The sequence below is a fragment of the Coregonus clupeaformis genome, chromosome 21 (genome assembly GCF_020615455.1).
Source record: "Coregonus clupeaformis isolate EN_2021a chromosome 21, ASM2061545v1, whole genome shotgun sequence".
Lineage (NCBI taxonomy): Eukaryota > Metazoa > Chordata > Actinopteri > Salmoniformes > Salmonidae > Coregonus > Coregonus clupeaformis.
In genome coordinates this window covers 37,511,893-37,524,205 of record NC_059212.1, presented here as the reverse complement: position 1 = coordinate 37,524,205, position 12,313 = coordinate 37,511,893, and the positions used below count along the sequence as shown (strand labels likewise).

The following is a 12,313-nucleotide window of genomic DNA, read 5'->3' as shown; positions in this document are numbered from 1 at the left end:
GCATTATGCTACAGTCTACAATAAGGCCGCCAATTCAATTGAACATCCATACTGTGGTTTTTCCTATTCTGCATAGGCCTGGTTGCCTGTAAATAAACCACTCTTGCAATCCGGCCTATATGGTGGTCCCCTATATGTGGTCCTCTGTAGCTCAGCTGGTAGAGCACGGCGCTTGTAACGCCAAGGTAGTGGGTTCGATCCCCGGGACCACCCATACACAAAAATGTATGCACGCACGACTGTAAGTCGCTTTGGATAAAAGCGTCTGCTAAATGGCATATTATTATTATTATTTATATGTACTTTAATATAATTTGGTGCTATGTTTCCTGCGTTTTAAAAGCCAGTCCATCTCTTGGCTCCATCTGAGGGCACATACAGTCAATGAGCAGATGCCAGTAGTTCCTCTGTGTCTGTCCTTGAAACCCCTTTTAGCTGAGTAGGCTTACTGTACGGGACAGTACACCACCGCTTTGGAGATATTATTGTGACCACAACACTGCACTAAGCACTTGACTTCACCACCAATGTGAATCAGGTTGGTTAAACCCTTTGGTGCAATCAGTGTAGGATGTTTGGGTCGGATAAGGATAAGGTCCTCTGTAGCTCAGTTGGCAGAGCATGACGCTTGCAATGCCAGGATAGTAGGTTTGATTCCTTGATTCCTGGGACAACCAATATGTTAAATGTATGCATGCATGACTGTAAGTTGCTTTGGATAAAAGTGTCTGCTAAATGGCATATATTGGTTTGAGTCCTGATTTCACTGATCAATGAGAGGACAGGTGCAGGTGCTAGGAGTACTGTATATCTTGAGAATGCAGCCAAGAGAGTATAGTTTTTGTCCACATGGCTACAGCCACTGCTGAGCTCAAACTCAGGCAGGGAGGTCTTTAGGCTCCTGCTATTGGGACTTAAGTGGTCGAGAGGAAATCGAATACTGAAATTAGTTGAATGAAAACAAAGTGTATGCCATACATGCCTGCGCGCATGCACGCACGCACACACACACACACACACACACACACACACACACACACACACACACACACATACACACACACACACACACACACACACACACTCAGGAAGCTTAACACACAGTCTTTCTAAGCCCTTCAGTGCCCATTCCTCCTCTCCAAACCCCAGAGAGCATCAACCACAAGCCCAGCTTAAGCTCCCTACGGTTCGAAGGGAACACTTTAAAAATATATATATTCATTCTCGGAAGTGTGATTTAAGGATCACTCATCCTGGCTCACAGCTTAACATGAGTAAATGGGGTAATCTGTTGATGGCTTCTGGTTTGGGAATGTTTGAGCTTGATAACGTTCCTCATTCCCAAATATTCCTTCTTGTAGGAACTGGTATTAATTCTGTTTGATACAGTTCTGTACATGTATGTAGGTCTAGTATGTTATTGCTAGTGGGAATAGCTAATACTGGGAATTTCTAAAAACTGCTACAGTTGAAGTCGGAAGTTTACATACACTTAGGTTGGAGTCATTAAAACTTGTTTTTCAACCACTCCACAAATTTCTTGTTAACAAACTATAGTTTTGGCAAGTCGGTTAGGACATCTACTTTGTGCATGACACAAGTCAGTTTTCCAACAATTGTTTACAGACAAATTACTACACTTATAATTCACTGTATCACAATTCCAGTGGGTCAGAAGTTTACATATACTAAGTTCACTGTGCCTTTAAACAGCTTGGAAAATTCCAGAAAATGATGTCATGGCTTTAGAAGCTTCTGATAGGCTAATTGACATCATTTGAGTCAATTGGAGGTGTACCTGTGGATGTATTTCAAGGCCTGCCTTCAGACTCAGTGCCTCTTTGCTTGACATCCTGGGAAAATCTAAAGAAATCAGCCAAAACCTCAGAAAACAAATTGTAAACCTCCAGTCTGGTTCATCCTTGGGAGCAATTTTCAAATGCCTGAAGGTACCACATTCATCTGTACAAACAATAGTACGCAAGTATAAACACCATGGGACCACGCAGCCGTCATACCGCTGTGATGAGGTGGTGATGAAGGAGTCAGGCGCAGGAGGGTAAATCACAGAATAACAGGCTTTAATCCGCAAAATACAGGTTTACGCAGAAATGCGTAAAACACACTCCAGGGCACAAAACAGGCGCACTGGAAAATACAAGGCATACGGGAAAAATACTCCCGTCGATACACAATACACGAGCTCCACTGAGCTTCACTAACCTCCACAAATAAACAATCACCCACAAGGACAAGGGATACGGGAAAAATACTCCCGTTGATACACAATACACGAGCTCCACCGAGCTTCACTAATCTCCACAAATAAACAATCACCCACAAGGACAAGGGGGCAGAGGGAACACTTATACACAGACTAATTAGGGGAATAGAACCAGGTGTGTGTGATTGACAAGACAATTGTGATGATGATTGTGGCGGCAGTGGTTAGTACACAGGTGACGACGAACGCAGAAGCCTGCCCGAACAAGGAGGAGAGGCAGCCTCGCCGGAAGTCGTGACAGTACCCCCCCTTGACGTGTGGCTCCAGCAGCGTGCCGACCCCGGCCTAGGGGACGGCCAGGAGGACGCGGAGCAGGGCGAGCCGGATGGCGACGGTGGAAATCCCATAACATGGAGGGATCGAGGATATCCCTCATCGGGAACCAGCACCGTTCCTCCGGACCGTACCCCTCCCACTCCACGAGGTACTGAAGGCCTCCCACCCGACACCTCGAATCCAGGATGGCACGGACAGAGTACGCCGGGGCCCCCTCGATGTCCAGAGGAGGTGGAGGAACCTCCGGCACCTCAAACTCCTGGAGTGGACCAACCACCACCGGCCTGAGGAGAGACACATGAAACGAGGGGTTAATACGGTAATCGGGGGAAGTAACAACCTATACGTAACCTCGTTGATTCTCCTCAGGACTTTGAACGGCCCCACATACCGCAGGCTCAGCTTCTGGCAGGGCAGGCGGAGGGGCAGATTCCGGGTCGAGAGCCAGACCCGATCCCCCGGTACGAAGACCGGGGCCTCCCTGCGGTGACGGTCAGCGTTGGCCTTCTGACGATGCACGGCGCGCTGGAGGTTAACGTGGGCAGCGTCCCACGTCTCCTCCGCGCACCGAAACCAGTCATCCACCGCAGGAGCCTCGGTCTGGTTCTGGTGCCACGGTGCCAGAACCGGTTGGTAACCTAAAACAAATTGGAATGGTGTTAGGTTAGTAGAGGAGTGGCGGAGAGAGTTCTGGGCATATTCTGCCCATGGCAAGAACACCGACAACTCCCCCGGCCGGTCCTGGCAGTAGGACCGCAGGAACCTACCCACATCCTGATTTACAAGTTCCACCTGCCCATTACTCTCGGGATGGAACCCAGAGGTCAGGCTGACCAAGACCCCCAGACGTTCCATGAACGCCTTCCAGACCTTTGACGTGAACTGGGGACCTCGGTCAGACACTATATCCTCTGGTACCCCGTAGTGCCAGAAGATGTGTGTAAACAGGGCCTCCGCAGTTTGCAGAGCCGTGGGGAGACCGGGCAGATGAAGGAGGCGGCAGGCTTTAAAAAAGCGGTCCACAACGACCAGGATGGTAGTGATACCTTGGGAGAGGGGAAGATCAGTTAGAAAATCCACACTTAGGTGAGACCATGGTCGTTGTGGAACTTGTAAAGGTTGTAACTTACCAGCTGGGAGGTGCCTTACTCTGGGCGCACACTGAGCAGGAGGAGACATACACCCTCACGTCCTTAGCCAAGGTAGGCCACCAGTATTTTCCGGTCAGGCAGCGCACTGTACGGCCGATACCTGGTTGACCAGAGGAGGGTGACGTGTGTGCCCAGTAGATCAGACGATCACGGATAAGAGCAGGCACGTACTGTAGCCCATCTGGACACTGAGGTGGAGAGGGATCCGTGCGTAATGCCTGCTCTATATCCACGTCCATCGCCCACAATGCAGGAGGCCAGCAGTATGGGAGTGTTGTCTCTGGGCCTCTCCTCTGTGTCATACAGCCGGGACAGCGCGTCTGCCTTCACGTTCTTCGTACCCGGGATGTATGATAGAGTGAAATCAAACTGGGTGAAGAATAGGGCCCACCTGGCCTGGCGAGGATTCAGCCTCCTCGCTGCCCGGATGTACTCCAGGTTATGGTGGTCCGTCCTGACGAGGAAATTGTGTTTTGCCCCCTCGAGCCAATGCCTCCACACGGTCAAAGTTCGGACAACAGCCAACAGCTCCCAATCACCAACGCCGTAGTTCTGCTCCGCCGAGCTGAGCTTCTTCGAAAAGAACGCACAGGGGCGGAGCTTGGGTGGTGTACCCGAACGTTGAGACAGGACAGCTCCTATCCCAACCTTGGACGCATCCACCTCCAATACGAATGGTAGTGATGAATCGGGATGGGCCAGTACTGGGGCTGAGGTGAACAGACCCCGCAGTTTGCTGAAGGCCAGGTCAGTCTCAGCAGACCAGCGGAGCCGGGATGGCCCACCCTTCAACAGGGAGGTAATGGGAGCTGCAACCTTGCCAAAGCCCCGGATAAACCTCCGATAGTAGTTGGCAAAGCCAAGGAAGCGCTGCACCTCATTAACCGTGGTTGGAGTCGGCCAATTACACACGGCTGAAATGCGATCTCCCTCCATCTCCACACCTGAGGTGGAAATGCGGTATCCAAGGAAGGAGACGGACTGCTGGAAAAACATACACTTCTCTGCCTTAGCATAAAGGTCATTTTCCAACAGTCAGGCCAGCATCTTGCGAACCAGGGACACATGCTCGGCGCGCGTAGCAGAATACACCAGGATGTCATCGATGTAGACCACTACACCACGACCCAGCATGTCTCGAAACACCTCGTTCAAAAATGACTGGAAAACTGAGGGAGCATTCATCAAACCATAGGGAATCACCAGGTATTCATAATGCCCCGTGGTTGTGCTGAATGCTGTCTTCCACTCATCTCCCTGTGGGATACGCACCAGGTTGTACGCACTCCTGAGAACTAATTTGGTGAAGAAGCGCGCCCCATGCATTGATTCAACCACTGAAGGAATGAGGGGGAGAGGATAACTAAATCTTATCGTCTCCCTGTTCAGTGGTCGATAATCAATGCACGGGCGCAGACCTCCGTCCTTCTTCTTCGCAAAGAAGAAACTTTTGCAGTAACTTCCTTAACCAACCCGGACCCTAATGGTCGACTATCAAGTGCTCTGATGGGGCGTGGAATGGATAGGGGAATCAATGGAAAGCCTATACGGTGTGCGAATGCCCTGTCCATAAAGTTCCCAGCTGTGCCTGAATCGACTAGCGCTTTACACTGGGAAACTACCGTGTGTTCAGGAAAAGAGACGAATATTTTACAGTGCGCAGAAGAGGGCTCTGAACGAGTGTGGGTGTTCGATACCTGGGGTGATGCGAGAGTGCCCTGCCTGCCACCTCCAAACCCTGAAGAGCGTTGACGACAACGTGTGGTGAAATGTCCCTTCGCGCCACCAGTGTGACACTGGCGCTGTCCTCCTCCGCTCTCTCGGCCAGCGGCTCCACCCAGCTCAATCAGCTCGGGATCCGAGTCGTCCGGGGTGGAAACGGGCAGACCTCCTCCAGGACGTCCTCTGGTTGCTAGCAGGTTGTCCAAACGAATGGCCATGTCCACCAGTTGCGAGAAGGACAACATGGTGTCACGGCAGGCTAGCTCCCGTCGGACGTCCTCTCGCAGATGGCACCGGAACTGGTCGATCAGGGCCCAGTTAGAGTTCGAAACTCCAATGCGAAGTCCTGCGCAGTCCTCGTCTCCTGCCTCAGGTGGACCAGCCGCTCGCCCGCCTCTCGACCCTCGGGTGGGTGATCGAAGACCGCCCGGAAGAGGCGAGCAAACTCCCCGTAGTTTTCCAACGCGGCACCTCCTTCGTTCCACACCGCATTGGCCCACTCCAGGGCTTTCCCCGAGAGGCAGGAGACGAGGGCGGACACCTTCTCCCGCTCCGATGGAACCGGCCGGATGCTGGAGAAGTAGAGATCCAGTTGGAGAAGGAATCCTTGGCACATCGCCGCTGTCCCGTCGAACTCCCCTGGTCGGGATATCTGGATCCCTCCGGGTGCTGGGGTGTAGGTGGTGTTCTCCGGTTGACCAGCTGGTCTCGACGGATCCGGCTCTCTCCTCTCCAGGCGTTGGACGACCTGAAGAACCCGACCCATCGCTTCACCCAAGCTGGCTAGCATAGTTGAATGCTCCTGGATCTGTTCCACGACTCCAGGCATGTGTGTCTCTCCCGCTGACTCCATATTCAGGTGGGTGATTCTGTGATAAGGTGGTGATGAAGGAGTCAGGCACAGGAGGGTAAATCACAGAATAACAGGCTTTAATCAGCAAAATACAGGTTTACGCAGAAATGCGTCAAACACACTCCAGGGCACAAAACAGGCGCACTGGAAAATACAAGGCATACGGGAAAAATACTCCCGTCGATACAGCTCCACCGAGTTGCACTAACCTCAACAAATAAACAATCACCCACAAGGACAAGGGGGCAGAGAGAACACCTATACACGGACTAATTAGGGGAATAGAACCAGGTGTGTGTGATTGACAAGACAATTGTGATGATGATTGGGGCGGCAGTGGTTAGTACACAGGTGACGACGAAAGCCGAAGCCTGCCCGAACAAGGAGGGGAGGCAGCCTCGGCGGAAGTCGTGACAACCGCTCAGGAAGGAGACGCATTCTGTCTCCTAGAGATGAACGTACTTTGGTGCAAAAAGTGCAAATCAATCCAAGAACAACAGCAAAGGACCTTGTGAAGATGCTGGAGGAAACAGGTACAACAGTTTCTATATCCACAGTAAAACAAGTCCTATATCGACATAACCTGAAAGGCCACTCAGCAAGGAAGAAGCCACTGCTCCAAAACCGCCATAAAAAAGCCAGACGACAGTTTGCAACTGCACATGGGTACAAAGATCGTATTTTTTTGAGAAATGTCCTCTGGTCTGATGAAACAAAAATAGAACTGTTTGGCCATAATGACCATCGTTATGTTTGGAGAAAAAAGGGGGTATCTTGCAAGCCGAAGATCATCATCACAACTGTGAAGCACAGGGGTGGCAGCATCATGCTGTGGGGGTGCTTTGCTGCAGGAGGGACTGGTGCACTTCACAAAATAGATGGCATCATGAGGAAGGAAAATTATGTGGATATATTGAAGCAACCTCTCAAGACATCAGTCAGGAAGTTAAAGCTTGGTCGCAAATGGATCTTCCAAATGGCCAATGACCCCAAGCATACTTCCAAAGTTGTGGCAAAATGGCTTAAGGACAACAAAGTCAAGGGATTGGAGTGGCCATCACAAAGCCCTGACCTCAATCCTATAGAAAATGTGTGGGCAGAACTGAAAAAGTGTGTGCGAGCAAGGAGGCCTACAATCCTGATTCAGTTACACCAACTCTGTCAGGAGGAATGGGCCAAAATTCACCCAACTTATTGTGGGAAGCTTGTGGAAGGCTACCCGAAACGTTTGACCCAAGTTAAACAATTTAAAGGCAATGCTACTAAATACTAATTGAGTGTATGTAAACTGTGATGAAAGAAATAAAAGCTGAAATAAATCATTTTCTCTACAATTATTCTGACATTTCACATTCTTAAAATAGATCCTAACTGACCTAAGACAGGGAATTTTTACTAGGATTAAATGTCAGGAATTGTCAAAAACTGAGTTTAAATATATTTGGCTAAGGTGTATGTAAACCTCCGACTTCAACTGTATATAACTCAGTGGAAAGGAACATTCATATTGCAGTTTTGTTAAGGGACCCTGGTCTGTAGCTTTATTGATATGAGTGAACAGTGCTCCTGCTAGGAGACTGACGGATATGTAGTCTAGTCAGAAAGGGCTTGGATGGCTTGTGAGGTGGGGATCACAGGAACACAAAGACAGTAGCTAAAAATGTAACCGAGGCCGACTCAGCATCCGCCTGCGGTAAGCCGTGCCTCATCCCTGGCTGCTCCTCTGTGTGTGTGTGTTTTTTTGTGTTTTTGTGTGTGAGAGAGGGGGTGAGAGTGAGAGAGTGTCGGCCGAACCCCATGATGCTTTGCCATCTGCCGTGTATGTGTCTACATGTACGTGTGTGTGTGTACGTGTGTGTGTGCGTGTGTGTGTACATGCGTGAATGACTGTCTCTTTGCCAACAGGATCTAGGGTCTAGATGGTGCTGCTCCAACAGCCTCTCCCTGCCCTGTCCTGTCCTTACTACAGCTCTGTCTCTATACCCCACCACAGGAGCTGCTCTAGCCCAAAAATACACATTTTCTGTGCTAAAAACGATTGCATTTGTATGGAACTATACGTGTGTGCATATGAATAGATTCACAACATGTGTATACATACTACAATAGGAAATCTCTAATGATATAAAAGAGAAGCCCCCTCCAACAGTTTGTGTGTGCGTGTGTATTCTGATTTTCTATCACAAAACTCAGCAGTCTGTACACCTATATTGGTCTAAAGATACTCCTCAGCCATCTGTACACCTGTATTGGTCTAAAGATACTCCTCAGCCATCTGTACACCTGTATTGGTCTAAAGACACTCCTCAGCCATCTGTTCACCTGTATTGGTCTCCTCAGCCGTCTGTTCACCTGTATTGGTCTAAAGATACTCTTCAGCCATCTGTACAACTGTATTGGTCTAAAGATACTCCTCAGCCATCTGTACACCTGTATTGGTCTAAAGACACTCCTCAGCCATCTGTTCACCTGTATTGGTCTACTCAGCCATCTGTTCACCTGTATTGGTCTAAAGACACTCCTCAGCCGTCTGTTCACCTGTATTGGTCTAAAGATACTCCTCAGCCATCTGTACACCTGTATTGGTCTAAAGATACTCCTCAGCCATCTGTACACATGTATTGGTCTAAAGACACTCCTCAGCCATCTGTTCACCTGTATTGGTCTAAAGACACTCCTCAGCCATCTGTTCACCTGTACTGGTCTAAAGATACTCCTCAGCCATCTGTACACCTGTTTTGGTCTAAAGATACTCCTCAGCCATCTGTTCACCTGTATTGGTCTAAAGATACTCCTCAGCCATCTGTTCACCTGTATTGGTCTAAAGATACTCCTCGGCCATCTGTACACCTGTACTGGTCTAAAGACACTCCTCAGCCATCTGTTCACCTGTATTGGTCAAAATATACTCCTCAGCCATCTGTTCACCTGTATTGGTCTAAAGACACTCCTCAGCCATCTGATCACCTGTATTGGTCTACTCAGTCATCTGTTTACCTGTAGTTGTCTAAAGACACTCCTCAGCCATCTGTTCACCTGTATTGGTCTAAAGATACTCCTCAGCCGTCTGTTCACCTGTATTGGTCTAAAGATACTCCTAAGCCATCTGTTCACTTGTATTGGTCTAAAAACACTCCTCAGCCATCTGTTCACCTGTATTGGTCTAAAGACACTCCTCAGCCGTCTGTCCACCTGTACTGGTCTAAAGACACTCCTCAGCCATCTGTTCACCTGTATTGGTCTAAAGATACTCCTCAGCCATCTGTTTACCTGTATTGGTCTAAAGACACTCCTCAGCCATCTGTTCACCTGTATTGGTCTACTCAGCCATCTGTTCACCTGTATTGGTCTAAAGACACTCCTCAGCCGTCTGTTCACCTTTATTGGTCTAAAGACACTCCTCAGCCATCTGTTCACCTGTATTGGTCTAAAGACACTCCTCAGCCATCTTTTCACCTGTATTGGTCTAAAGACACTCCTCAGCCATCTGTTCACCTGTATTGGTCTAAAGACACTCCTCAGCCATATGTTCACCTGTATTGGTCTAAAGACACTCCTCAGCCATCTGTTCACCTGTATTGGTCTAAAGACACTCCTCAGCCATCTGTTCACCTGTATTGGTCTAAAGATTCTCCTCAGCCATCTGTTCCCTTGTATTGGTCTAAAGACACTCCTCAGCCATCTGTTCACCTGTATTGGTCTAAAGACACTCCTCAGCCATCTGTTCACCTGTATTGGTCTAAAGACACTCCTCAGCCATCTGTTCACCTGTATTGGTCTAAAGACACTCCTCAGCCATCTGTTCACCTGTATTGGTCTAAAGACACTCCTCAGCCGTCTGTTCACCTGTATTGGTCTAAAGATACTCCTCAGCCATCTGTTCACTTGTATTGGTCTAAAGACACTCCTCAGCCATCTGTTCACCTGTACTGGTCTAAAGACACTCCTCGGCCGTCTGTTCACCTGTACTGGTCTAAAGACACTCCTCAGCCATCTGTTCACCTGTATTGGTCTAAAGACACTCCTCAGCCATCTGTTCACCTGTATTGGTCTACTCAGCCATCTGTTCACCTGTATTGGTCTAAAGACACTCCTCAGCCGTCTGTTCACCTGTATTGGTCTAAAGACACTCCTCAGCCATCTGTTCATCTGTATTGGTCTAAAGACAATCCTCAGCCATCTGTTCACCTGTATTGGTCTAAAGACACTCCTCAGCCATCTGTTCACCTGTATTGGTCTACTCAGCCATCTGTTCACCTGTATTGGTCTAAAGACACTTGTCAGCCATCTGTTCACCTGTATTGGTCTAAAGACACTCCTCAGCCATCTGTTCACCTGTATTGGTCTAAAGACACTCCTCAGCCATCTATTCACCTGTACTGGTCTAAAGATTCTCCTCAGCCATCTGTTCACTTGTATTGGTCTAAAGACACTCCTCAGCCATCTGTTCACCTGTATTGGTCTAAAGACACTCCTCAGCCATCTGTTCACCTGTATTGGTCTAAAGACACTCCTCCTGGTTGCTCTTCTGTAGCTACTAACTGCTGTAGCTAGCTATCTCCCAGCTAAAGATACTGCTTGGCCGTACACCTACCCAAGGAAACAGATCCTGCCTGTGATCTCACGTGTCACTGGCTGCTTTGTTGTCATGGAGACATGGCCCGTAGAGACTGCCTCAGCCCGACTGTGGTGCAAGGCATGATGGGTAAGAGGGAGGGGTGGGGTACAGGGGAGGGTGAGGTGATAAAAACCAAACAGTGGAACAGGAAAGTGATATTTTCAGTTCAATGTGTTGATGCTTAGGATCATAATAGAGACATTACTATGAATTGCCCTTCATTTGCTCTTAGATTCCTCATGAGGTATGCTCCGTGTCTGGCAAACTGAAGATAACTTAACCTTGAACAGGGTGGGGCTCACAGAAAGGCTGTATGTGTCTCTCTGTCTTTCTGTGTGTGTGTGTGTCGTTATGAGGTCACACATACCCTCAGGTTGTGTTAACTCATCTCCTCCTTTCTGTGTTGTTGCAGGTCCACTGGATGGTCACACTGAGGATTCCACAGAGCAGGCCATGATGCCTCAGCCAGGGCTGTAGAGAACACCCAGAGGTAAGGACACATACATACACACACACACACACACACACACACACACACAGACACACACATGGCCCTGATGCATGGTCCTGCTGATGTAGTATATGCTGTGTATAGGTACAGTACAGTAATATCTCCATACTTGGCTGGAGAATACGTTAAAGTGATATTAATGAGGCCCTTTATCCACTTCCCTAGAGTCAGATGAACTTGTGGATACCATTTGTATGTCTCTGTGTTAGAGGTAGTTTCACAAGCCAATGCTAACTAGTGTTAGCGCAATGACTGGAAGTCTGTGGATATCTGCTAGCATGAGCAGATACCGATAGACTTCCAGTCATTGCGCTAATGTTAGTTAGCAATTGCGCTAGTGCTAGTTAGCAACTTCCTTCAAACTACACGCAGAGACATAAAAATGGTATCCACGAGTTCATCTGACTCTGGGGAAGTAGTAAAGCGCATCATTGCCAAAATCCCAAAGTTTCCCTTTAAGGGACATGTGCCAGGGGTGAGCATAAAAATACAGAGGCAAATCTGCCATTCTGTCTGCCAGCCAACAGGGTCAATGCAGTGGTAGTGAGTTTTAGAGGATTAACAAGTGTTAGGACAGGTCATGGCAAGGCCTGCAGTACAGTAGCTAGGACGGTTTCTCCATTCACAGATAGACTTACTGTAAGCCCCTTTGTTTAACTATGTTAGTGGACCACGACCGGGCAGCTGTTGCAGCTGGGGAACAGGTCATGTGGTGAAAGAGAAGGATCAAGGGTTTAGATAGCATGTTAAATACAAGAGAGAGGAAGAGACAGGGGGAAGGAGACACATGAAGGGGGGGTTAGACAGAGAGACAGGGGACAGGGAAGGATCACGGGTTTAGATAGCAGGTTAACTACAAGATGGAGAGACAGGGGCATAGGGATTGGGAGACAGGGGA

At 48.7% G+C, this 12,313-nt stretch overlaps 1 protein-coding gene across 1 annotated transcript in view; it reads left to right on the top strand.

Moving 5' to 3' along the window:
• Window positions 1-12,313, top strand: part of LOC123481562 (receptor-type tyrosine-protein phosphatase S-like) — a 141,728-nt gene that overhangs the window by 18,880 nt on the left and 110,535 nt on the right. Inside the window, exon 2 of the mRNA XM_045206038.1 lies at window positions 11,317-11,394. The gene's annotated coding sequence lies outside the window, so the exon portion shown is untranslated. The remainder of the gene's footprint in view (window positions 1-11,316; window positions 11,395-12,313) is intronic.